The sequence below is a fragment of the Corapipo altera genome, unplaced genomic scaffold, assembly GCF_003945725.1.
Source record: "Corapipo altera isolate COAL_440 unplaced genomic scaffold, ASM394572v1 183, whole genome shotgun sequence".
In the NCBI taxonomy this organism is placed as follows: domain Eukaryota; kingdom Metazoa; phylum Chordata; class Aves; order Passeriformes; family Pipridae; genus Corapipo; species Corapipo altera.
The window spans coordinates 94,362-120,089 of record NW_020885026.1 but is presented as its reverse complement, the minus strand read 5'-3'; the positions used below and the strand labels follow the sequence as shown (position 1 = coordinate 120,089).

Sequence of the window (25,728 nt, the reverse complement as noted above, 5' to 3'; positions counted from 1 at the left end):
CAATACCTACAACAGCAAAGGTCAGGAAACTTTTACATAAGGTTACCCTATCGATTGCAACAGTGAAAGGAGAGACATCAAATACTTTGCCATGAAAGGCTGAAAAGAAGTAAATTCAGCATGATATATTGAAACCCAAGTCTCTTTCATATGTGGCAGAGCCTCTGACATAGCAGGTTTACTGTTCAAGCTGAGATATGTTGCCTTGCCAACATATATTCTGAGTTACCCAAGCAGATTTAATGTTTTTGCAGTAGTGACTTTTCCCTTTTTTGGAGGGGACACTTTTCTTTTTCTTTTCAAAAAAAAAAAAAAAATTGTTGCAGAAGATTTCAAACCTACCTAGGAAATGACCTTAATCAATTTAGTTCCACCGATGAGTATGAAAACTCAGATCTTTCTTTTTGCTTTCTCTAAACATTGTCTTGCTTGCATTGAGCAGGGTGACCGAGTCACAGCTTGAGAGAAAAGTGCATTTTGTTTGTTGTTTTGTTGTGGGTTTTTTTTACCCATCCAAGTGGCAGCTCTGTTTTGTCCAAAAGGATTGACGTGACTGACAAGTGTTTTGAATTTCTAAGCTCTGAGGTCTCCAAATGCATGAAAAGCGAATGACACACACATAAAAATGTAAATCTTTGGAAAACAAGCACCAACTACAGACAAAAAAAATAACAATTCTGCAAAAGGGTGACAGACGCTGCATTCATTCTGGGGGTTTTTTTCCCCTCCCTTTTTCTTTTTAATAAGCCAGTGTTTCTGGGCCACCTACAGGCACATTTGCATCTCCTGCAGCGGGGAATCGGGATGAACAATGAGCCCAAGTCATGGGCAGGGTGGGTCTCTCTGCAGCTCGGGGTCACAGCTCCATCACCACCAGCTCTCCGAGATCTGTTCCCATCAGCTCCGTGTCCGTCGGGTGGTGCCGTGGGTTTTAGTCCGATGGGCACATGACATCTGGAATGTCCTCGTTGTTCAGGGCTTGGGCTGTGGGAGTCCCAGGAGAGTGAAACCATTGAGCTGGGCTGTGTCTCACCTCCCAGCCCTGCTGAAGCTGGATAAAGGTGGGCTTTGAGATGGGAGAGCCCTGCTGGTCCCAGCACTTGCCACGGGTTGATGAGGGGTCCCAGACTGGATTAAGGCATCCTCTGGGATGTCCTCAAACAGGCTGCTTTGATTTAGGTCTATAGAGTGTTATTACCATAGGTTCACATGTTGTGAATCATAGAATCTCCTGAGCTGGAAGGGACCCACAAGAATCATTGAGTGCAAGTCCTGGCCTTTCCCAGGACACCCCAACAATCCCACCCTGTCCCTGAGAGCGTTGTCCAAATGTTCCTTGAGCTCTGTCAGCCTTGGGGCCGTCCCCAATGCCCTGGGGGGCCTGTTCAGTGCCAGCCACCCTCTGGGGCAAGAACTTTTTCCTGATATCCAACCTAACCCTCCCTTGACTCAGCTTCATGGTATTCCCTTGGGTCATATCCCTGGTCACCAGTGATCAGGTGTGAGAAGGAAGGAAAGGCTTCTCCCTTCCTCCAGGCATCCCACTGCAACCTTGTTGTCCCTTGCTGTCCTGGGTAACGACTGTTCAGCTCAAGATTACCCATGACAGCCCCATGAACTTCCTCTGGAGAGCATTTTAATAATTTTTGCTTCCTTTCACCCAGGGCTGGTAAAATACCTGAGACCATACCAGCTAAATGCAGGATGTGTTTTCATGGAGCAGCCTGTGAGCCCCACTGTCTCCTGGCTCTCTTTTTCCTCATGGCCTCGCTCTAAAACCAAAGCAGGATGAAAGACACGGGAATCCTGTGCCGTGTGGGAGATGCTGAGCCCTTGACTATGTCAGAGCTCTTGTCTCTAACCCAGCCAACTCCTTCCAGGGCCCGGCTTCACTTTGAAGGCTGTGCCGTTGCTTTGGTGGGTGGTGGTTTTACAAAGAGGATGGTGACAGGGAGAGGGTTTTTCTTCTCATTTCCTGTCCCGCCTGGCCAGTGAATGCGGGGTTTTTGGTCGAGGGGTTTGGAGGAGCGAGGGGGGCAGTCAGTCGGAAACGCCGGCTCTGAAAGCTCCAGAGAGCCACCGGCGCCACTTCCTCTTGGTTCAGCTCCACCAGTTCTCCACGGCTGCTTCCATGGGAAGCTGGCTGGCTGAGGAGAATCCATACCTTCCCTCTGCAGTCGATCAATGGCATGCTGGAGTGTTTTGGATTCCTCTTTCCAGGAGAGAATAGTCCTCATTGTATGCCTGGAGAATAAAATAGCAAAGGGAGGGAGGGAGGGAGGCTCTTTCCTGTGCACGCTCCGACTCTCCTGGCTGAGAGGCAGCTTTGCTCACCCACATTTGAGTTTGGCAGTACTTGGGACTTTCTAAACCTTGCCTGAGTTGTGTCTATCTGCAGAGTGAATGCCAGGCACGCTTTGCTCAATCTGATTACGGGATGAGGGTGTTGGAGCCTAGGAGATCCCTGGGAAAGGATGAGAAGTGGGTGTTTAGTGAAAAAAGCATCAGCAGCCCTGATAGTTTGCTATCATGAGCTGTTCTCTGGGCACCGTCTCAGCCCCATCACTCCTTTGCAACTGGTGATCTCTTGGTCCTGCTTCTGCAAAAGATTCTTCAAGATGAAAGCCTGGATTTCAGGTTGAAAACTCTCAGACAGGTGAACATCCTGAGTGTCTGAGAGGGGCGACTACTTGGCTCAGCCCCTGAATGTCTGAATGCAAACTTGAAGTGCATTAAACCTTCTCCAGGCAGTGGGGGTTTCACACTTTGAAAAGCTTTCTGAGGTTTCCAGCGTTTGCTGCTTCCAGTCACGCTGGAATTCAAAAGTGCAAAGGCCCATGGAAATGATTAATAAAGAACAAAAACCAGACTGTGAGACAGGTTCAGCTCCACAATGACTCTGAAATCATAGGCTTGCAGTAGTCTCATGGTTTGTTTAGGTAGATTTGCTCTTGTAGAGCTGGAAATTTTTCAAGCTGTATTCAAGCCCAGGTGCTGCTTGTATAAGAGTCGAGAATGTCTCCAGGTGTAAAATTTCCAGTGTCTGTTGGCATCAGTGTGTTATATTCATTTATGTGTCTGGAAAGTCTGGTCCAGGCGGTTTGGTGAAATTAAAAGGGATTTACTTGCATGGTGGGTAAGTGCTTCTGTACACGTAGCCTTCTCCCCACGATTTGCTGTAGATCTTGTTGACAACCTCTTTACCTCATGGCAGTGACAAGGTCCCAGACACCTCTCAGCCTGGATTTCTTCCTACGAGGTTTCTTGACTCTCCTCTGCTCTGTGGGACCAGCAGTTCGTTGCCTGTGGTGTGTTGGACATGGGAGGTGTCTGTGGAAGGGGAGGAAGGGGAGGCTGCTTCCCATTTGCTCCAAGGAAAATCTCTACAATCTCCCTTTGGAGATGGTATTGGCCCAAAGATGAATTGTTGTCACACACACTGTGAAAGGAAGCAGATGCTTAGGACGAGGAGTCAGGTTTAGCAGGTCCTTCTCTTTGGTGATGCGTCTTTGGATCTGCTTCCATGTGGTGAGTGTTATTCCAGCTCAGCCATGGCTCCTGGGAATAATGGGCATCCCATGCATCAGCAGCTCATTGTCCCCATCCTGCCCACTCCTGTGCCCCTGGCTGATACCCAGGGCAAGAAATTTTGGCCTGGCTGGAGCTGGTGGGGTGTCACTAATTCTGATTTGTAAGGTCAGACTGTGGGGCCTTCAAGGGGTCCATGAGCTCTCAAGGCTTGTCATGTTTTTATGCTGTTTGTACTATATAGATGTATATGCTATATTTATGTATATTTATATTAATATTAAGCTGGGGGTGTATAATGTGGTAACATACAGCACCAGAAATATTATCTGGGATCTCACAAATCCCTTCTCCTTTCCTGAGGTAAGTGGCCAACTCTTCCCACTCTCCAAGGCATTTGATTACATCTACTGTGCTTAGGAGCTAAAGTGTCTCAGCTTGCAGGGTGATGGAAAAGGGAACTCCAAATGAACTGCAAGTGGCCAGGTTTGTGTTACACACGTAGGACCTTCCTGCAGGGAGCCATCCAAAGCTGATTTAATCACCTTTCCCCTTCCATTGACAGCTAAAGTTGTGCATTAGAGGAAGACACTAGGGGAGAATGATTACAAACAAGACTCCGAGGTAACCCATCATCCCATGCCTCGTAGGAGAAGGGTGGAGACAACTGATGTGGGAAGAGCAAAGCTGTTGACTGTTTCCAGGACCTGTGATTCACAGGTAAAGAGGGTTTTTTTCCCCCTTTGCTGCTCTAAGATGTAAGTTAAGATGCCATCTTAATCAGAAACGCATCCAGTTCTGATTTTGAGTCAGCTGAGGTGTTGTTGGGGCTTTTTCATAGTGTGCAGCCTCTGGTTTCTCTTGTTTGTTTGCAAGGGCTGAAGATGAGAGCTTGGATTTGGGAGAGCTGAGAAGCCTGTGTTGAACTGAAAGGCTGTTTCTAGCAGCAGCATCTGCTTGATGACCAGCACTGTATTCATCAGGATAGATAAAACTCACCCGAGGTGTTTTGCTTGACTGTACTGTTCCTCTGCCTCCTGGGGTCTTCTTGACCTCCTCCTGCAAACCTGGAGCTGGGAAACTTGTGTTTCCACCAGTTCCAGGACCCTTATCTCTGCCTTGCAGCCGGGAGCAGGACCCTGTCCTATCTGTGGTGCTGCAGACACGGCTCCACACGAGCCAGCACCTGAAATCCCAACAGGCAGCACCAAGTTCTCATCTTTGGCACGTCCCTTCCTGTCGAGGATCATTTCTGACGAGGGATGACGCTTTGTAAAAGCCATTTTGTAGCTGGTAAGTGTTCCAGGGCAGCTCTCTCCCTTATTCTTTGGTGGACCTGCTGCCTGCAGCATTCCCACAACCTCGTCGAGGTTTGTCGGAAGCAATATCTCTCGTTAGATTATCCAGTAGATTGGGGAAAAAACAGGCAAGCCACTCTTCAGGCTGAAAGCATATCTGGTTTTCCCCAGTTGTGTCAGTGCTGGTTTTTCCAGCTGATAAAAGCCATGTGCTGTGCTCCCTGTGCTATCAAACGCTGTGAGACATTGCAGGAGTTCTGGGCCCGCTGTTGGCAGCAAACCTTGTTCTGGTGGAGCCCAGCTCCTACTCCCCTCTGTCTGAAAGCCCCTTGGGAGGTGATCCCTGCTCAGGTGGGAGCTTCCCAGCTGCTTACAAAGATGTGAAGGTCTCTTCTCTTGTCTGTCATCCCTGAAAACACATTCTCCACGCAGCTCCTGAGAGCCAGAGTTGCCCACGGCCCCCTTACAATTCATGTTTGACAGACTGAACCAGCTGGTTAAGAAACTCCTCCAAGATAACACCAGGGCTATTTGTTTTATAGTCCAATCTAGTGACATTTTATTCCCTCACCAGCAGTAGCCAGTTGTTTTTTTGCAAGTCTAATACAGGTTACTAATATATCATGTGATAAAATTATGGGTTTTTCTCTAGTGCCAGACACTTGGAAGCATCTGGTTAGATAGAGAAGTACCTGGCATGGATAAATCATTGATTAAAAAGCTTGTAATTTTTTTAAACTACTTTTATTTTATGTTTTCTCGTGTGTGCTCCCACCTCCTGGGGCATCTCCCCAGCTGGCTGGGGAGGAGTGACTGTCACTGAAAGCCCAGCCCAGAGGATGCTCTGCTGGAAAGACAAGAAAGTGATGGGAATGCTCTGAAGTCAGTTTTATACCTCATTTACAGGGGTCTGCCTTTAAAAGCAAAAAATAGGTTTCCCTTTACTTACTTGGCAGAGGAAACATTTTGCACAGGGCTCTTGTCAGAGCATCTGTTCCCCTCGTTTACAAAGCAGCTGTTTAAGCTGTGCTTTGTAAGTGTGCAGTGTGGCATATTACTCATCTGGTAATTCCCTGCTCCATCTAAGACTAGGATAGGATGTCCTCTCAGTTCCACATACCTTTGCCTGTGGGGATTGGAGTTTTCCAGCTGAGGTATCTGCCTTGGACCAAGTTCTTCTGGAGAAGTACAAGCTCAGAGTGGAAGAGTCACTTCTGAGAATAAAACTGTGGAAAGCCAAATCATTTTTCCACCTTGAAGCAAGCCTGGCTCTTGTGGAAAAGGCAAGGGGAAAAGAAGGGAAACTGTTACAGCCTTTCAGTTAATTCCCTGAATATGCCTCTACAATGGACTGTGTTTTACCTTTCCAATGTCTTCCTCTGAGCTGTCCTTGCCTTTTTGCAAGCCTGAGGGCTTTGGCCACAAAGAGATCAGTGGCCTGTCATTGGGGGAACCTTGGAACCTTGTCTCCATTTGGTGGCTTCCAGGAGGAGGTGCTGAACTGGCTGGAAGCGTGATGAGTTTGTAGTTCATGCTTTTATCATGTTTAAGGCCTTTTTTTTTTTCTTTTTAGAGACAGACCATATCCCAAAATGGAGGAAGTTATAGGATTTCTAGAATATGTTAAGATATGTATGAACTAATCCCGCTGGGGGAGTGCCTGGGGCACACCTAAAATCATCGTGGAGTGCTGTGTCCAGTTCTGGGCCCTCATGGAAGAGACACTGAGGGGCTGGAGCATGTCCAGGGAAGGGAACGGAGCTGGGGAAGGATCTGGAGCAGCAGGAGCAGCTGAGGGAGCTGGGGGGGCTCAGCCTGGAGAAAAGGAGGCTCAGGGGGGACCTTCTGGCTCTGTAACCCCCTGACAGGAGGGGGGAGCTGGGGGGTTGGGCTCTGCTCCCAGGGAACAAGGGACAGGAGGAGAGGGAACGGCCTCAGGCTGGGCCAGGGGAGGGTCAGGTTGGACATCAGGAGGAATTGTTGTGTTTTCCAGCCTCTGGGAGCAGCAGTGGGGGGACAGAAACAGGCTGGGTGCAGGGAGCTGGCTGGCTGCTCTCCCAAAAAGGAGCCCATGGCATTTTACCCTCCAGGGTAGCCCTGCAAGTGAAGATATTCGAAGTTAAATGCAAAAAATAATCATGTTTACGTGAGCTGGAGCCCCAGCACTTGTCTGTTGGCTGATGGGCAATTAAACTCTCCCAACAGGTTTTCTGCCCAGACATGATAAGACAGGAGAGTGTGAGTGAGGTATTATGGACAGTTTCTGGATGCATCTTGTGCTGGGGGTTTACTCTGGGGGCTGATGCAAGGGGACATCTCCGTGGAACACCCTTTATGTTCATTTCACAACCGATTTGCTTCGAACAAATGCAGACATGTGTGATCTGCATGAGAAAAGCTCGCTGGGGACGGGCTCGGGGGCGGGCAGAGGGTGGCTGGGTGGGCTCGGGAAGGCCACCTTGGTGGCAGCCCAGCCTCCAGGGAGAGCAGCAGAGGCAGCTGACTGACTCCCAGAGCAGATTCGGTACCTGAGGGCGGAAAATTCGCTGGATGAGCGGGTCCTGCAAGCCCCGCTCAGCAAAATCTGTCTGAGCTGTTTTGTGCAGGGCTTGGTCTCAGAATTTATGTACCTTGGAGCAAAGAATGGCCAAAGCTTGTGGAAGGCATCGTTATCGCTAATCATGCAAAGCAAACCCGAGCTTCTGCAGTGCTGCTCTTCCAGGGACAAGGGCAGGGGTGGTGTTTTGGCGATGCAGAGGATGCCAGGGCAGGCAGAAAATTCCTGAGGCTTGTTGGCATAGGTGTGAGAAGGCAAAGAAAATTCCTGGGGCTTGCAGAGGCACTGTAGGGAGAGATGTTTTTGACTGCTGCCTTTCAGAGGAGACAGACAGAGGGCAGGGGCTCTGGACACTCTCCCCAGTTCTGCTGTTCTATCCCTTCCCATCTCAGACTGGGAGAGGTTGGTATCCTGGCTGCCATTGCCTCTGGCAACCTGTTGCCCTTGGCAACTCCCCTGCCCAGGTGCTTGTGCCCTTCTAACCAGCCTTTGGTCACAGCAGTGTAAAAGGGAGGGGTTCTGCTGGGGTTACTTCTATTTGAACTGACATTTCCCAGTTCTCTCCTCTCTTAATTAGTCCATTCCCTGCTTCTTTTCAATCCTGCTGGAAATCTTTCCGTGCAAGGGCATTACACAGCAGAGTATTTAGCCCAAGTAGATTAGGGAAAGGCAGGAAAAGCTTCTGATTGTGCTGTATCTGTAGCATAGGTGTTAAAGATGTATTTGTGAGCCAGTCAGAGAAGAATGCTGAGGAAATCCTGTTTGGGTTAATCTTGTTTAATTTTATAATAAAAAACAGATGGCTGGCCATCTGGAGCTTCTTGCAATCAAATATCTCACAATTAACAGTAATTTACTTGCCCTGAGACTTCCATGATCTTCATGTGCTTTTTTTTCCCCCTTCAACCTGTCTGTGTGGTCCCTTCCCAGGGTAGTGCTGAGTGTAAGCTGCCTGGGGAAAGGCGTGATGGAGGGGGTCCCTGGAGGCATCTGCTTTCCTCCTGGATTTTCCACTTACACCCCCAAAACTGGAGCCTAGGCAACGTATCTTGTGCTTTTCTGACCCTGTAGGACCCACTCTCAGAGTAAGCAAAGTGAAGGACTGTACATACCTACAGATGAGTCATGGCAAGATATGTAAGGCAGCACTTAAGGGGAACATACAAATTAGATCTACTCTTTTTACCAGGCTGTGGGAATTCTTCAGAGCTCGAAATGATTCTAATCTGAAGTGGGTTTGCTCCAGCAGTTTAAGTTATTGGATATAATTAAATGAGATGCAGGTGATCCTCAGCACTAGGAAAGCTTTCTGAGGGAATTATCAGCAAAATGGGATGCAGAGTGAAACCCACGGGGCACCTTCTTCTGTGCATTCTTATCTCCAGGAGGTTGAGAGGCCCTCAGGATTCATTATTTCCAGAGGTGACATTGGCAGTGGAGACTGGCCTCTTCAATAACTTCAGATCTCTTTTGAGTATGTCCTTCCCAACCAGCTGTGTAGTTGAATGGCATCAATAGTGAACGTGAATAAATGAATTCCAGATGAGGGATCTGCATGCCGGTAGGTAAGAGCTCTCCCAGGCATTCCTGGGTGATTGCTGGCTGTTTACTATCCTAATATTTTTTTGCTAGCAGATTAAGAAAAATAACTGAGCTCTTCCCCTCCTCCTCCTCCACAAAATCTGGCTTTGCGTGCACTCAGGGAATCAGGTCATGGAGCTAAAGGATATGTTCAGATACCAGGGGATGTTAGACTGCAGCTATGCTCCATCCCCCAAGTTATTTAAATAGAGAGGAGCCTTCTGAAGGGCAAGAGCTCGTTTTAACAGGGTTCCCAAAGGGATGTCAGGGCATTGGTGGGATTGATGGAGCAAGCAGGGGTAGGGTTTCATGCTGCCCCAGCCACCAAATGATCAGATCTCAGAGGTGCAGCTCGGGAGTGGATCCAACATCCATCCTGAGCAGCTCACTAGCCAGCAAGTTGGAAAAAAGGGCAGTTGGAAAACCAGAGTAATTAGCGGAATGGCAGGAATATGCAGGTCAGTAGAATGATTGTTATTATTAATGGTTATTATTACAGCAGTGGGAAGGTGCTGCATATGCTGATCTGGGACCTGTGTACGAAGAATTGTTCATGAACATTTCTAGGCAAGTGCTGCTCAGCTCTCAGAACACATTCTGGAACCTCTGCACCCCGTTTCCTCTCTTTTCTTTTTCCTTTTTTCCTGGTGGGAGCAGGGCAGGCTCTTTTGCCCTTTGATGGTGGTTTCCCCCTGCCTGATGCAGCTTTTGTCTGCAGTGACTTTTTCAGAGAAGGATAAGAATGGACAGGGCTTGGAGCAACCTGGTCTGGTGGAAGGTGTTCCTGCCCATGGCAGGGGAGTGGAACAAGAAGGTCTTTCAGGCCCCTTCCACCCCAAGCCATTCTGTGATCCTGTGATCCAGTGATTAGGACCTGTCTGGCAGGTGACCCCATGGGAATCTTTTCTGTGCTACTGGGCACGTCACTGAGGATGTGATTACAAGCTTTGCTCCAGACTCTGCCCCAATTCAGGTTTTCCCACCCACTCACCCGATTATGTGGAGTGGATGGAGGCCCTGGGGCTCTCTGAGTGGGATTGCTCCCACATGAACATTGTTCCTGCCACTGGGATGGCACAGGCACCCACCACGGGTGATGCTTGGCTCCGTCTGCTTGGTGTGTTTGCTGCCCAAGGGGTGTGTGGGCCATGAGACTCGCTCCATCCTGCTCTTTACCGTGCCCCTTGGACACTTGGAGTGGTTCACCCTGCAGGACTCATCGCTCCATTGCTGCCACCTACCAGGCTGTAGGAAGCCTGGATGCCCAGCACAGCTGTGACACTGCTCTGAAGGGTCCATGCCATCCCTGCCGGGCAGAGGAAAACCAAGAGGCACTGGGGACAAATAGATGCTGATGAATCAACCATGCCAAGAAGTGAACCTTGTTCTCGAGGAGAGCTGGATCTTGCCAGCACAATAGCTGGATTACAAAGCCATTTCCTCCAATTACCTTCTCTGTCAAATCTCTGTGTTGTCTGGCACTAGGAAAGCTTGGATTCAAATTCATTGTGAATTGGGGCAACGACACCAGAGATTTCTAAATTAATATCCTGCCAAGAGGAATTGAGCTTGTTTTTTCCAGTCATGTCAGTTCTGATTCCTTTGCTTGTCAGAGAAAACTTGGGCATGCCATCTGGTTTCAAGGGCACGGAGTAAGGAATCATAGGTTGCTCAGCCCAGCACGTTGAGTTTGTTGTGCAACAGCTGCAGGGAGCTTTGGGGGGGGGGGGGGGGGAAAGAAAAATGAAGTAAAAGGGCTTTGTGGGCCCTTCTTGGCACCTGGCAAAGGGCAGAGGGGGAGACCAGAGGCACAAGGTGCTGGTGAAAAGGAAAAAGAGGGTATGACCTCTTCCTTGGAACAGTGGGAATGTGCACAGCAGAGAGGACTTGGATGAATTACTGCCCTCTTCATGTCTTCCCAGTAGACAGTCACGAGCCATTCTGGATGCATTAACCATGGACTGCTTGCTCCACAGGCTGCATTAAATACATTCAACTGAGTGCCAAAGAACTCCTTGGCACCACAAAACCCGTGGACCTTAAAATTTCCAGGAAAGGAGCAGCAACTGTGCCACTGAGCTGGGGCCTGGTGTCTGTCTTACCCCAAACTCATGGTTTTACAGGTCAGAATGGCCCTAGGATGGAGGTCTCCCCAGCTGAGGTTAGGAATGCTGTGAGCCTGGAAGGTGAGCTGTGGAGGGGCAGGGGCAATTGGGAGGGGCTGCATGTCCTTGTCCTGTTGCAGACAGACTGGGACAGCCTTCAGAAAAAGAGGGGTGCAGGTTGTAGGGAAGGGCTGTGCAGTGGCAGGGAACAGCTTGGTGCCTGGCACATCTCCTTCTGTAGGAGCAGATTTGGAGAGATGTTTTGTGTCCCTCCTTTCAGCTGCCAGTGGGCAGAGGAGCCTCGTGGGGTGCCCCAGAGCTGAGCCCCCACAGCCGGTGCCGCTGGGGCTGCACAGCTCCTTTGTCAGGGCACCAGACGTGTTCACTGGGCCCCCAGCCAGCGGGTCACCTCTCTGCAGAGGCCCCGTCAGCCCTGGGTGCCAGCATTCCCACCCAGCCCTTGGGAAGGAGCCACCTGCTTCCCCTGGGCATCCCTGCCACCAGCTGCAGCTGCCAGCCTGGGGACCGGGGCCGGTCCCTCCCCTCCGGCCCCTTCCAGCTGCAGGAGCAGGGCTTGGGGCATGCAGTGCTGTCGGTGCCAACTGCCAGCTGGGAAGGGGGAGGCTGCTGCTGTGCCAGCAGCGAGTTTGGAGAGGCTTCCAGACCTCCCCCCTTCGTGAACTGTTTGTACAAACCATCTGCCTGAGCCGGGGTTTGTGGGGAGCACACGGAAGGAGGAGCTGGGAAGGCGCAGCAATGGGTGATATCCCTCTTCCCTTCATATTATCCCCACATCCTGCCTGGGGCTGCCTGCACTGCTCACAGCAGGATGGAGGGATGGGCTCTCCGGATGCGCCGGCAGCTGCAGAGGTGCTGGTGGTCAGTGCTGGGGGCTGTGTGAGCACCCCACTTATCACCCCCACACACCAGCAGCCGCTCCTTATCTCTCTTCCCAGCTGGCATGGTCCATGCCAAGGCTGGAGCTGGAGAAATCGGTCTCTGTGTCACCCTCTTCTGAGCTGGTGGGTTGTGCTCTCCCTGCCACTGGTGCTGGTGCCTCCCTTGCTGTGCCTGGGCGGGCGCTGGGGTGTTTTTGGGGGCTGTGCTGGGAAATGCTGCTTGTGGCTCCTTCGGCGAGGGGCTGCTGGGGGCTCTCTCAGCCACGGCTTTATAAATTCAAACAGATGGGTTTTAGAAAACCCCAGCTTTGAGACGTGCTCTCTGTTTAAATGGTTTCGGAGGAAATTTGCACTTCAGTGGATGTGCGGAAAAATGGTGTTTTCAAAGCGAAAATGAAATGAAAACCAGCCTTCCCCCTTCCTCCCCCAGTGAAACCCTATTTGCAAAGTGGGGCCTCTGTTTTGAGGTATTTGAAGCACACAGACATCCTTCTTCTTGCTTCCTCCGCTTTGCTGTTCTTTTCTTTGCTTCTATTTCCCGTATTTTCTTTATGTCCCAGGTCCATTCTCAGAGAGCTCTCAGCTCCCCTTGTCACTCGGAGGGTGTAGGGTGTCAGGAGAGAGCTGCTGAAGGGTTGTCTAGTGTATTAAATACCTATACTTTCCATTTTTTTTGGATAAAAAGTGCTCAGAACTGAAATTCTCTGTAGAAACTCTCTAGTTTTTACACACATCAGGCTTTATAATTTATGCCTGCTTCCCTGAGGCTGTACCTGTGAGCAGCTGCCTTGGGTCCTGCCTGTGCCCAGGAAGGAGAGTGGATGGATTCCCAGGAGCTGCTGGTTTACCTGTGGATGGGGAGCCTGTTTGCACTGGCAGCTTGATAAAATCCTCACATTCTGCTGCATATCCTTCCCTCTCTGGCTGGGGGGATGATGGGGGGCCTTTTCCAGATGGAGTGACAGGACAAGGGGGATGGATTCAAAATGCCAGAGGGAAGGGTTGGATGGAATATTGGGAGGAATATTTAATGCTGAAGGTGGGGAGGCCCTGGCACAGGTTGCCCAGAGGAGCTGTGGCTGCCCCATCCCTGGAAGTGTCCAAGGCCAGGTTAGAGCAACCCGGTCTCGTGGAAGATGTCCCTGCCCATGGAATGAACTGAGCTTTAAGGTCTCTTCCAACCCAAACCATTCCATGGTCCTGTGCCCAGAGGGCAGATTTAAGGCAGGGAGGTTGTGCTGTGTAAGCCTGTGTGTGTGTCAGCTTGGCTGTGGTGTCCTGAGCATGGAGACCTCTGAGGGGGGATCCACTGGGTGACGGAGGCTGTGGAGAGTGATGGTGTCAGTCCAGAGGGGGGCAAAGGCCCCCCGGATGCTGGTGGGGCTGGGATTTGGAGGGATGGTGCTGGATACGGGGGAGGACAGACCCGGCACTGCGGATCGGTGGCAGCGAGACCCTGAGTCTGTGCATTGTCCAAGGAGCTGCTCATGTGGTCTCAGTCGAGCCAAAATACTCTTTCAGAAAGAGAACGGGCCAGATGTCTCATTATTGCTGCTCACAATGCTGCCCTCCCAGCCCAGCGATCCATCAGGGGCTCGGCACAGCCCCACAGAAAGGTCCCTGACACGTTCTTACAGCAGGGCCAGGTTCTCACCACTTGTGTGCATTTGTGCCCCTTGACAAATGGCTGCCGGGCTCCGGTTTTGTTCCGAGTGGCGCTGGTGTCAAGCACAGGGCTCCTATTCAAGTGCCCACCAACGGTGGCCCACAACTCACCGCTTCCTCTCCTTTTCTTGCTTTGTTTCCCCATGACAGTCACTCGGGAAGTTTTTTGCAATCTCACTGGGTATTTTTAAAGACAATTTTTAAGGGGCAAAGGAGCGCCTCTATAGCAAGGACTGTAAAAATGCCTTGGGAGTACACGAGGTGAGGAATTCCTGCTTGCGTGGCTGCGTTGCTCACACAACATTTAATTGCCTTTTTCTTTTTTTAGGCAATTTTTCCAACAAGTTGATTTATGGAATTGGCTGGCAAAGCCTTGAATACATTGAGAAATACAACTTCTACAATGGACCAACACATCCTTAAGGAATGAATGGTTCCTCTTTAAACTGGGAGCTGTGCTCCTGGCTGCTCTGAGCACCTTGGGAACGGAGGAGGATTAGGACCAGGCTGTGAACTGCGGTGTTTGTCCTGCTGTGTAAACCTGTATGGGTAAGGTGTTGGCTTTAAACCGCATTCTAAGTTATGTGTGTGCCCAAAATTGCCTATAGAAAGTGCCCCAGAGGAGTCATGGTCTGTACAAAGACACAGCACAAGGATGTCCCAGCCTGCAGAAACTGGCAGTGTGAGCTCCCAGGGTGCTGGTAAAACCCAGGCAGGCCAGTCCATGCAACCCCGGGTGCCAGTGTGATGTTTCTGTCCAGATCTTCTGGTTATGAAAAGTTTGGGTTTATAAATGAGGAGCCCTTTGTATTCTCCAGACAGTGACTTTCTGCCATATTATCTCACTGCAGTTCCCCTCTGACTTCAGCGAGTATTTTGTGCGCTCAGAGAGCGTTTTCCATCCCTTGAGCCTGAAAGGGAAGAGGATTTATGGAATGGGGAGCTTGAGGCACCGACTCAGCAAATACCAGAGTATGTATGTAAGTGTTTGCAGGTCGGAGATGGAAGTACACTAGTGGTCTTGATCATCTTAAGCCACTCTGTTGCTGGGTCCAAGGGCTGAGCTGGGAGCAGGTAGCAGAGTTTGCACATTGACATTTTCAGCTGCCTTGTCTGAGGAGAGCTTTCCCTCTGCCCTGATCTTGCATCTTCTTCCAGTTAGCCTGTTTAACAGACTTACAGCTACCCAGCTCCACATCATGTTGTCAGTGCAGCAGGTTCAATTATCTTCTTATGGTCTTAATCTCCATTCTCTTCAATTTTGGCAGGTACATGATGATGTCTGTGACCCATTAGTGTTTCTCTCTCTTTCTGACCTGTTGTTGTCCCCCCTAATGCTATTGTTATGGAGATTTTTGGTGGCCCTTCCTATGTCTTACACTTTCAGTAAAGATCAGCTTTCACTCCAGCCTTCAAAGTCATCCCTTGCTTCTTTCTAGCCAGGTAAAGCCTGGGGGGATCCTGTGGCAGATAATGTGAGCGTCTCGACTGGTAATTATAAAGCCAGGATCTGTAATTAACTTTTCTATGAAACTCTCAACCCCAAGGTGTGCCTTTATCCCTCTATTAATTAGCACAGGGAAGGGACGCTCCTGTCTAGAGGCAGAAGACAAAAATAGGAGCAGGGGCGAAATAGAACTGGTTCCTTTGAATGATAAATATTGTTCCCTTTATGCCTTAAATAAAAGGAGAGTTTGGCTAAAACCGGGGGGGGTTAACTCTTGGAAAAACTGACTTAAACAGAATTGGAGGAAATAGTCCTGGATTAGGCACCAGAGACCTCTTCCAGCAAATTTCTCTCAGCTCAGTTGATACCTGTGTATTCTTGGTAAAGGTTTGTTCAACCTGTTTCTGGGACTGTTGAAATGTTCTGGTTTTGCAGACATGAGGCTTGGGAGCACACTTGGGTTTGTGTGTTAACCCCCGTGAGCTGTGGCTTTGGGAACAGACCATATATTGCCAGAGCTCTTAACATGTCATTATTTGCATACTTTTTTTTTTTTTTTAATATTAGCAATTTGGAAACAGTTTAAAAACTCTTCCATGGAAAAGACTGTCTAAGAATAGAGTTTTTTTCACAAACCTTCATGAGGAATTGATTATGCAGTCCTGTGTACTGGAAGGAGAACTTGATGTACCTCCATATAAATCTACAAGCAGCAGAACTTGTTCTGCCAGATTCGAAGCAAAGAGAAGAGTACCCCAGGGGAGAGGGTAATAGCCAACAAAAGCAGGTAGTGTCTGGCAAATCTTACTAATACTGGGGATTCAAAACTGGCCAAGCTGGAGAGCACAGCAGTAGGATACCTGTAGGACGCCTGCCTAAGGACTGAGCTTTGCCAAAGAAAGTCGAAGTAGGTAGTTGAAGTGTTTGTTGGTTGGCTGGACTAACTTAAAAACGAAAAAATAACAAACCCAAAAACTATTTCAGTTGACCCCACTGAAGGTTTTTGGGGGACTCTTGGGAGAAACACCATCTGCACAAGTGATGGCAGCTGAGTGTTCCCCCCTGTGATCTGCACTCATGGCCAGTAAGGGCTGCACTGTGATTGCATTTCCAAGCCTCCCATGTGTTTCCCAGTAGGAAGCTGATGGGAGAGCACCGTGCTGTAACACTGAGCTGCTCTGGAGGCATTTGGGTGGAAGTGTGTTAAGACATGATTTAAATTCACCACCAGGCCCAGACATTCCTTCCAGGAGGTCTAAGCGTGCTCGTGTGTCTTGGCTGTTCAGGTTCTGAGCTGCCATGGGCCTTCTGATTCGTGGGGTTCCTGGAGGCAGGCAGCCTCCCCAGTGGGGGTGATATTTGTGTTTGGGGTTTGTTTTGCTCATTGCACAATTCCTTGGAATAACTAATGCCTTTCACCTTTTCCTCTGCGTCCCACTCGGTGACTCAGGGCGAAGGCATCTGACTCAGAGCAGTGTGTTTGCTGGGCTGCTTTGTGCTTTTCCAGATGTGCAGGAGCTCTGAGACGATAATTGGAATGGGGATGAGTGTTATGAGTGGTGCTGGTGCTCAGCTTCAGTTCTCCCAGGAGGTGGAAGGGAGTGAGGCTTTGGCATTATACAGAGGACCCTCATTTTCCATCCAGTTACGGTTGATGACACCCCTTTGGATCTGGGACGCGTGGGAGCTGTTTTATTCTTGGCAAGTGTTTCAGGTGAAACCACCACTGAGGTGGTGTGCCCAGGTGGCCAAGAAGGCCCAGGGCACCTCAGCTGTGCCAGCCATGGTGTGTCAGAGGACCAGGGCAGTGCCCACCCCTGTGCTGGGCACAGCTGAGGCCCCTCGAGGGCTGGGCCCAGTTCTGGGCCATCATGGAAGAGACACGAAGGGGCTGGAGCGTGTCCAGGGAAGGGAACGGAGCTGGGGAAGGGGCTGGAGCAGCAGGAGCAGCTGAGGGAGCTGGGGGGGCTCAGCCTGGAGCAAAGGAGGCTCAGGGGGGACCTTCTGGTTCTGCAACCCCCTGACAGGAGGGGGGAGCCGGGGGGGGTCGGGCTCTGCTCCCAGGGAACAAGGGACAGGACAAGAAGGAAAGGCCTCGAGTTGTGCCAGAGGAGGTTTAGGTTGGATATTGGGAACAATTCCTTCATGGAAGGATTGTCCAGCCTTGGCACAGCTGCCCAGGGCAGTGGTGGAGCCCCCATCCCTGGAGGGATTTAAAAGCCATGTGGATGTGGCACTTTGTGGCATGGTTTAGTGATGGCCTTTGCAATGCTGGGGGAATAGCTGGACTCATATCTTAGAGGGCTTTTCCATCCTTAACAGTTCTATGACTCTGTGAAAGTAGTGGCTTCAGGGTACTCTCTGCAAGATGCAGTGGTTCAGCACAGATCCTCCCTGGAGACAGCCTCACGAAATGAGGGTCCAAAACAGGGAATTGTCCAGGCCTCCCTACTTACCTCCCACCTCTACTCAATCTGGTTGATCATGGAGCCATTAGGGTGGCTTGAAGTTCTACCTCTTCATTACCCACCATCATCCCTGTCTCACTGCAAGGAGTGTCCAGGATCAAGCCACGCAGATTTCCAGAGCCAGAGCAAAGCAAAGCAAACTCTTAAATTCGTCTAACTCTTGAAAGGCCCTCAGATGCTGTGATATGGGGCCCAGAAGTGCTCGGGTTGTTAGCTGCTAATAACTGTGGAGGGCTGCCAGCGCTGGGAACAGCTCGTGCTGTTGTCACAGCACAGGGACAGCTGAGCAACCGAGTGCCTTCCTGGAGGTGTTCCTGAAGAGCCTGATGGGCTCAAACTGAGGGGGTGTTAGTGTTGGGAGGGACCTTGAAGTTCATCAGCTTGAGGCTGTTTCCTCTTGTCCTGTCTCTTGTTCCATGGGAGAAGAGCCTGACCCCCACCTGGCTACAACCTCATGGCAGGGGGGAGGAAACTTCTTTAGGTGACACCTCTGTATTTACCTGAAGAGAACCAAAGCATTAAGAAGTGTGAAGGGCTTCTTAGACTGGCCAGCACTTCTAGCTCGTGTTATCAGTCCATCTGTACAGAAGCCCTTATCCAAGGCTAGACAAGGCTGAATGCAACTAGTGAGGATATATTTGTGTGCTGTGACATAACTATAGCCCTAGGCTCTGATTCATGTGCTAAGTTGGTACTTCTGAGTGCTATAAGTTGTGCATTACATCATTAATTAACCATTAGGAGAGCTGTAGACATTGCATACATTTAGTTCATAACTGCTACCCCTGTTCATCACCCACAAAACTGATCATTTTGTGACCCTCTAACACATGAGTAGCAATGCCATCGTGGCAGCACCTTGCCTTTCTTAGGACTTGGGATGTCATCAAATTATGGGGCATCCCAGACATCTCTAAAATGTGTGTCTTAATTTATTCCAACCTTGAGGATATTCTTAGGCTGTTTTGCTGATAAACTCTTCAAAGGATGTGCATGAACCCTCATCCCCCACTCCCACCACTTCTAAACCTTGGCTTGGTCAAGGATGCTTGTCCAATATTCCACTGTCCCGAGCCTTGAGCTGAATCATTGTCCCTTATCCTTCTGTGGAGGATGTTAATGACTTTGCAGCCCATGTACTCCTAAATGTTCCTTACGTGACAAACTAGCCACTGAAGTCTGGCGGGAGTCTCCTTAATGTTTGTATTTATAGGCCCAAATGAGTATGGCCCTGTGGAGATCCTTGCCTCCTGCAGTGATTCCAGCTCCAGCCTGTGTGTTCCTTGTCAGTCTAGGCTTGGAAGGGGTCTTAAAGCTCATCTCATTCCAAACCCCTGCCATGGGCAGGGACACCTTCCACTGGCCCAGGTTGCTCCAAGCCCCGTCCAACCTGGCCTTGGACACTTCCAGGGACCCAGGGGCAGCCACAGCAACCTGTGCAAGTTGAGTCAGGATCTTAGGTTTAAAGAAGGCTTAAATTTTAGTTCATTCCCAGTCCAGGTTAGAGGCTTTCCTGTGTAATGGTGAATATGGGGGAACTAAAGGCAAGATCCTGATTGCTTCATGCATGACATATAAATCTATCCTGGATAAAAGTAGTGCTCAAAATCATCTGATGAGGTTGTCAGGGCAGATCACCAAACAAAAGGTGACACAGACTGTCTTTTGTCTCAACTCACAGTCTCAAGCAAAGCCTTTCAGACAAGGTCAAGGACAAAGATTTGAGGAATTTGCAGTGGAGGATCACACATTTGTTGCTATCTTGATTGAATTATGCTTTGTGCATGATGAACTCACATAAAATTCATGTTCTCCCCTTCCCTCAGTGCTTTATTAGGTGTTTTAACTGTTTTGTAGCCTTTTCTGCACATTGTCTTAGATGTGCTTAGCATCAGGAACTGTGGCTTCCTTTGTACAACAGTTGGTGGTGGGTTTTGACCAGCATAATCTTGGCAAAAGTCTTCTCCTTTGGGAAATGCATCAGCCTAGGCTGTGAATGGGCCAGAAAAAGTTGATGACATTGCTTTGCCCAGAGGCTGCTGCAGCAGAGGAAGTCTAATCAAAGGCTTCAACAGGCTTTGGATCAAGTCTCCAGCAAGGCTGTCCTAAGGAGGCAGTGTCGACATAGGGCTGTTTCCTGCACAATCAGCCTGACCCGGAGCAGGGATCACAAGGTTTCTCACTCAGAGAGCTCTAATCAGTCCTTCTGGCCTCTTAGGTGGTACCCAACCCATAAGCTCTTTGATTACAGTGGATACCAAAGACCCACGTAAGGCCTGGACAACTCCTTTTATTTATTTTAAGCATTGCTTTGAGTATGGTCAAAGCATAGTTGGTCAAAGTAGTGCTGGTGGTGGAAGAGCAAAGAACTTAAGCCTCTCCACATGAAATGTTGCTTCATTTTCCAGCTACTTCCTACTCAAGGAAATATTGTTTGCAGATGGTGCAGTTACAAACCAGTCATAAACCACCCCATTATTATCCAGATGGATTTATTACTGCAGAGAAATCTTTGCTATCTCATTTTGGGAATGAGGTTTGCTCTCCCCACTGACATGTGGAATGATTCTGCTCAAAACCCATCCAGTGGCAAGATGTAAATACTCAACATCTGTAACCCTGACAGATGGGTTTGCTGTTGTTTTCTTTAAATCCCAACCTGGGCTAGGCAAGGTGGACAGAAATGCCTGGTCAGACATGGAGAGACTTCATTCCTTGCAGGAAAAGCAGTTGCCGTGGCAGAGAGCAGCTTTGGTGTGAGGTATGTCACCTCTGTCCCATCACACCTCTGGGAGATGGAATTTCAGAAGGAAGGGAAGGTGAGTTGCTGCAGATCCCTGCCTGTGGCTTCTTTGCTCACCTGCTGGCATGAGTGGGTTCATCTGCTGCCTAGAGCAGCTGATGGAGGAAAATCCCAGAGGTAACTGAGGAATTTGGAAGAAATAATAGAGGATATGGATGTAATACCATGAGACAGACCAGAGCTACCTGGAAATCCTGGGAAAGAGCCCCTCCATCTCATAGTGTGGCCGTGCCTGAATGATGCCAGCACCTGGCTGTGACTTCCCTTGAGGCCATCTCTGAAGACACTCATTTCTGGGCTCCCATCAGCCTGCTTTGAAAGCTGGGGTGGGTCTAAAACGTGACTCCATATTGAAGCCAGCTGGGTCCTGTCTCACAGGTGAGATGAATTTCTTCCTGGTCACTGCAGTGGAAGAAACCAAAATTATCCCAGAGAACATTGACTCCAAAAGGGCAATCCACTGCTTTTCCACCCAAAGCAGGGGTCAGGCAAGCAGCAGTGATGCAGGATTAGAGCTCCAGGCTGGGTCCTGTGTCTCCAGCAGGTTATTTCTAAGCCTCCCAGGTCTTCCTGCCCTGGTTATGCTCTCATACATTTCCAAACTTTCTCGGCTGGCAGCAGAGCATTTGAAACAGCATCCATGGAAATTATGGTCTTGCTTCGCTGCCCACACTTGGATGACAGCTGACTCTGGCTGGAGCTTACCCATTGCTCTTAAAGTCTAGTGGCCTGCATTTAACCATATTTCACTTATCGAAATTAGGTGAAACATAACTCTTTCCACAAACAGTCATTGGTTTGTTAAGACCTGCTCAGTGATTTCATCTTTTCCTTTAATTCAGCTTTTCAATTAATTTTTTTTTTTTTTTTTTTTTGAGAATACTGCCTGGTTGTTTATGTGTGCACAGACCATATTTGTGTGGGTTTGGTGCTGATCAGCTGCGTGTGTGTTTACAATAGCCCTTGTGTTATCCCAGCCGGCAGCCTGAAAACACTTCCAAATTATTCCACATCAGAAGCGAAGAGGGTTTGGATAGACTCCTAGGGGAAAGTCTTGAAATGGTGCCCAAACCTCAGTCCCAGTGCTGTAAGTCAGGCACGTGGCTGATATTTTATCCACCCCAGCTTGGACTTCGACAGGCTGTTTTGTTTGTGGAGGAAACGGGAACTTGGGAGCAGTTTTAATCAGAGATTTCTTGGAGGTGGGCTTCCTCCTTCCCTTCGTCCTGTTCTGCCCTCTCTTGACACAAGTGCCTGCACTCTGCCCGTGTTCTCTAAGAAATGATGGAAAATAAGGGCACAGAAGCCCGAGGGCTGGGCTGGACTGAAACAAACCCCTGGGTGGAGGGGGCCTGACCTGGCTCGTGCCTTTGGAGAGGTGCTGGGTTTGTGTACGAAACACTTGGGTGTCTGTACGTGGATGAGCACCAGGAGTTGAGGGTCACTAGGGTTTGGTGTTTGCTGCTAACCTCAAAGCAGGCTGGGAAGTTCAGACCTAAATGGTGCTGTAATAAAAACCTGGAAATAGTCCAGAAAATCCTAAACCAGTTTGGGTTTGAAGGGACCTTAAAGACCATCTCTTTCCAAACCCCTGCCAAGGGCAGGAACACCTTCCACTAGACCAGGTTGCTCAGTCTGGAAAAAAAAGGAGTATTGTCTCAAAACCAAACTCCTGCCATGTGAGTTCAGTTCTAGAATTCTTTGCTTTTTAGCTGGACTAAATATGACATTGTTTTCCAAATATATTGGCATTACTGTGGCTTGGAAACTCAATAACTGAGCCAGCTCTGGTCTTGGACCTTGAGTTACTCATATAATAGTACACTTTACTATTGGAGTAAAGATCACTTTTTAAAAACGTAATTTAAAACTGGCACACACATTGATTTAGGAATGCAAAATGATTTTGTTATTATCTCATCTCAAAACCTTTTCCTTGATCATCTGCAACTCTGAATTGCAAAATGTATTACAGAAACACAGCTGTTGTGTCTTATAATGTGAGGTAAGACATTCCATGGTGGTTGTTTGTCTCAAAACAAATTTACAAATCCAGAGCAATGTGGCTGCCCCATCCCTGGAAGTGTCCAAGGCCAGGTTGGACGGGGCTCGGAGCAACCTGGGCTAGTGTAAGGTGTCCCTGTCCCTGGCAGGGGGTGGCACTGGATGGGCTTTAAGGTCCCTCCCAACCCAAACCAGTCTGGGATTCTGTGACTAAGAGATGTCTCTCTCTCTCACAGAGTTTGGTAACTCCTTGAGTTGAACACCTTACAGAGGTTGTGCTCTGAGACTGAGAGAAGGACCTAAACTTCTTCTCCTTGAGGTGGTGCAGCAGTTCAGAAATCAAAAATGCATGATGGTGATCCAAATCTTTGACTCCAGGATTTGGAGCTTTCAGCTTTGGAGCTTTCCTCTGCAACTTTATAAGAGAAATTCAGGGATCTGGTAACACTGAGTGACCTTACAGAGAAGAGCAATAATCGCTCTGGAACCTGGGCCAGTCCATTCCCCCATTAGGACAAGGAAGCTTTTATCTCTCCTGCAGTAATGATGCATTTTAAAAGCGTTTCACACCTACTTTCAGTCTCAGTAAAGACCATGAAACTTCTTTGGCTGTGGCCACACGGTATCTGTTGTTAAACAGACTGTTAAAATTAATCAACCCAGGTTAGGCAGCCAAAATTACCACTTGCCATCTCTGGCCTGAGTCTGCTCCCTCAGAGACAGCCCCGTAAGAGGCTGAACGCTGATTAAACGCTTCTCTGCCAAGTGCAGTCCGAAACATTTTGGCAAGAACTGCCTGTACAAAGCACAGAAAAAAATGTACAGGATGTAAAAGGCTCAGTGTGTCAGTCTGCTTGAATCCAAACCATCCCCTGCCGCAAACCCCTGCATTAGCAAACATCCCATCTGCCTGATGAGAGCTTCTGTACCCTGGCCCCAAATTTCCGTGCTCCATCCCCAGGGTTGTTATGTCGTGAGTTCATTATTGCTGCTGGCTGTAATTCACACTCCAATCCACAGTGCTATCAGCAAAAGACATTTAAAAAAAAAAAAAATCAGTGATAGCCTTGATTTTCCTCAGACTACAGACTGGAGGCTTCAGCTCTTCTTTGGAGGAAGTCCTGCTGCATCCAGGGCAGGAAGGAAGGGAAGGAAGCTCAGCCCACATGCCCTCACGTGCACTTGTTGGCAGTGGATGGCAGAAGGACAAGGAGCTTGTGAACTGTCCCACTGGGCTACTTAAACAGAAGCATCTGGACCACTTCTAGAAGATCTGTTTGACCCCTGGGCAGGCTGGATCCTTGAGTCGAAGGGTGCTGCCTTGTGCCAGCTGAGTGTGGGAAGGTTTAGATTGGATATTAGGGAAAATTTCTTCAGGGAAAGGGTGTTCAGGCACTGGCACAGGCTGCCCAGGGCAGTGGTGGAGTCCCTGTCCCTGGAAGTGTTGAAAAAGTGTGTGGGTGAGGCACTTGAGAACACGGTGGTGGTGCTGGGTTGATGTTGGACCTGATGATCATAAAGGTCTTTCCCAGCCTTAACAATTTCATGATTCTATGCACAGCCTCTTTCCTCCTCTCCTTTCCCCTTGTCTTCCCTCTCCCCCTCTCTGAAAACACGTCAGCAAGTCTGAAGGCAGCAGTCACGCTCATCCACGGTGATGGAATTTAATCTCCTGGTAATTAGATATGGAAAATCACAACATTGGCAACGTTTTCACTTGAACAGAAGGGCATTCCTGCCAAGACTTGGATTGTCTTGGAGTAAGAAAAGTGCAATCAGGATCACAGGATGCTGAGCTGGAAATCTGGGGGGCCAGATCCCGTGGTTGGAGAAGGTGGTTACAGTGCCACTGACTTCAGCAGAGCTCTGGTTTGTGTCAGCTGGGATGCTGAGGAGCTCTGCTGGGCGGAGACTTGCCTTTCAAAACACAGCAGATGATGTCTAAAACCTGTTTAATATCATGTACAGTTCCCCTGTGCTGGCTCTGGGTAGTCTGGCCCCTCAGCCCAAATGACGTCTGGTGTCAGCAGTTGCTTTTGACTGTTTTGTGGTTTTCTTAAAGGCAAATAACTTCCATGCAGGGCTAATGGAGGAGCTCCCATCTCAGCTGCTGGATGTGTGCTGAAGAAATAGAGTGAAACACAGAAGTAGTCACAGACTATAGACCTGCACGTATAGAAGACTTGGAATTTTGCATCTGTAGTGATTTTCTTCTTTTTTTTTCCAAAGAATCATAGAATCAGCTGGGTTGGAAAAGACCTCTGAGATCATCAAGTCCAACCCTTGATCCAACCCCGCTGTGGTTCCCAGACCATGGCACTGATGTCACATCCAGTCTCACCTTAAACACCTCCAGGGACAGAGAATCCACCCCCTCCCTGGGCAGCCCATTCCAACAGCTGATCACTCTCTCCATAAAAAATGTCTTCCTAATATCCAACCTAAACTTTCCCTGCAGAGCTTAAGACTGAGCCCTCTTGTCCTTTTTTTTCCCCGCAGTAAAAACATGTCCAGAGGCTGGACTGAGAGGGCTGTGAAGCCACCAGCCCTGGCTGCTCCTGCCACCAGCTCTGCCCGGCCCCAGCGCTCTCACCAGCTCACCCAGCAGAGGGGATCGAAGGGACCCAGCGCCAAAACCCAGGAGAGTTCTTCACTGAGACCTGCCCTGGAGTAGTTTATTTGGGTAGGTGATGATTTGTGCTGCAAAGACTGCATTGGAATAGGGCCCGCGAGCGACAGTGCCCATGGGGTGCTGTGGCTGGAGAGGTGCAGGACTTGCTCTGCTTTGGGCTGTGTCCCCTGATTTAGCTGAATCTGGGCAACCGGTGTGCAGAGTTTACAATTTGGAGTTGCACCTGACCTGAGAACTTCTCTGTTTGTCTGTCAGCTCCAGTAACCACTGGGAAGGGCGCTGCAGATATGCAGCAACCCTCTGGCTCTCCAAGGGGAGTCTCTATCCTTTGACTGGAATTCTTTAGCTTGGAAAATTAGTTTGAAAAATCCATTCGAGTGCATTGTTGGGAGTCATCCTAAATAAAATGGGGCTGGCTTGGCGTGAAGGTGAGAGATGAGTTTCACATGGGGCTTTGCCTCCTTTCCACTGCTCTAGTGTTGCTGTCCTGGCCATGAAGCTGCTGTGTTGTGGGGGAAAGGCTTTAAGGAAAAAAAACAGGGGAGAAAAAAAGGAAAAGGTTCTTCTGTGGGTGTCACCTGGTAGAAGAGCATGGAAAACCCTTCCCCTGACAGCCAGTATGGACCCTGCTTAAAGAAAAATATTTATCTGTTCAGCAAATTTGGACAAGGGCCTGGAGTGACAGGATAAGGGGAAATGGCTTTCCACTGCCAAGGGGCAGGATTAGATGGGATATTGGGA

At 49.2% G+C, this 25,728-nt stretch overlaps 1 long non-coding RNA gene across 1 annotated transcript in view; it reads left to right on the top strand.

Moving 5' to 3' along the window:
* LOC113959211 overlaps window positions 1-25,032 on the top strand; it is a 28,049-nt gene extending 3,017 nt beyond the window's left edge. The window contains exons 3-5 of the long non-coding RNA XR_003531738.1: window positions 11,088-11,150; window positions 13,962-14,182; window positions 24,855-25,032. This is a non-coding gene — a long non-coding RNA (uncharacterized LOC113959211). The remainder of the gene's footprint in view (window positions 1-11,087; window positions 11,151-13,961; window positions 14,183-24,854) is intronic.
* Window positions 25,033-25,728: the final 696 nt, after the last annotated feature.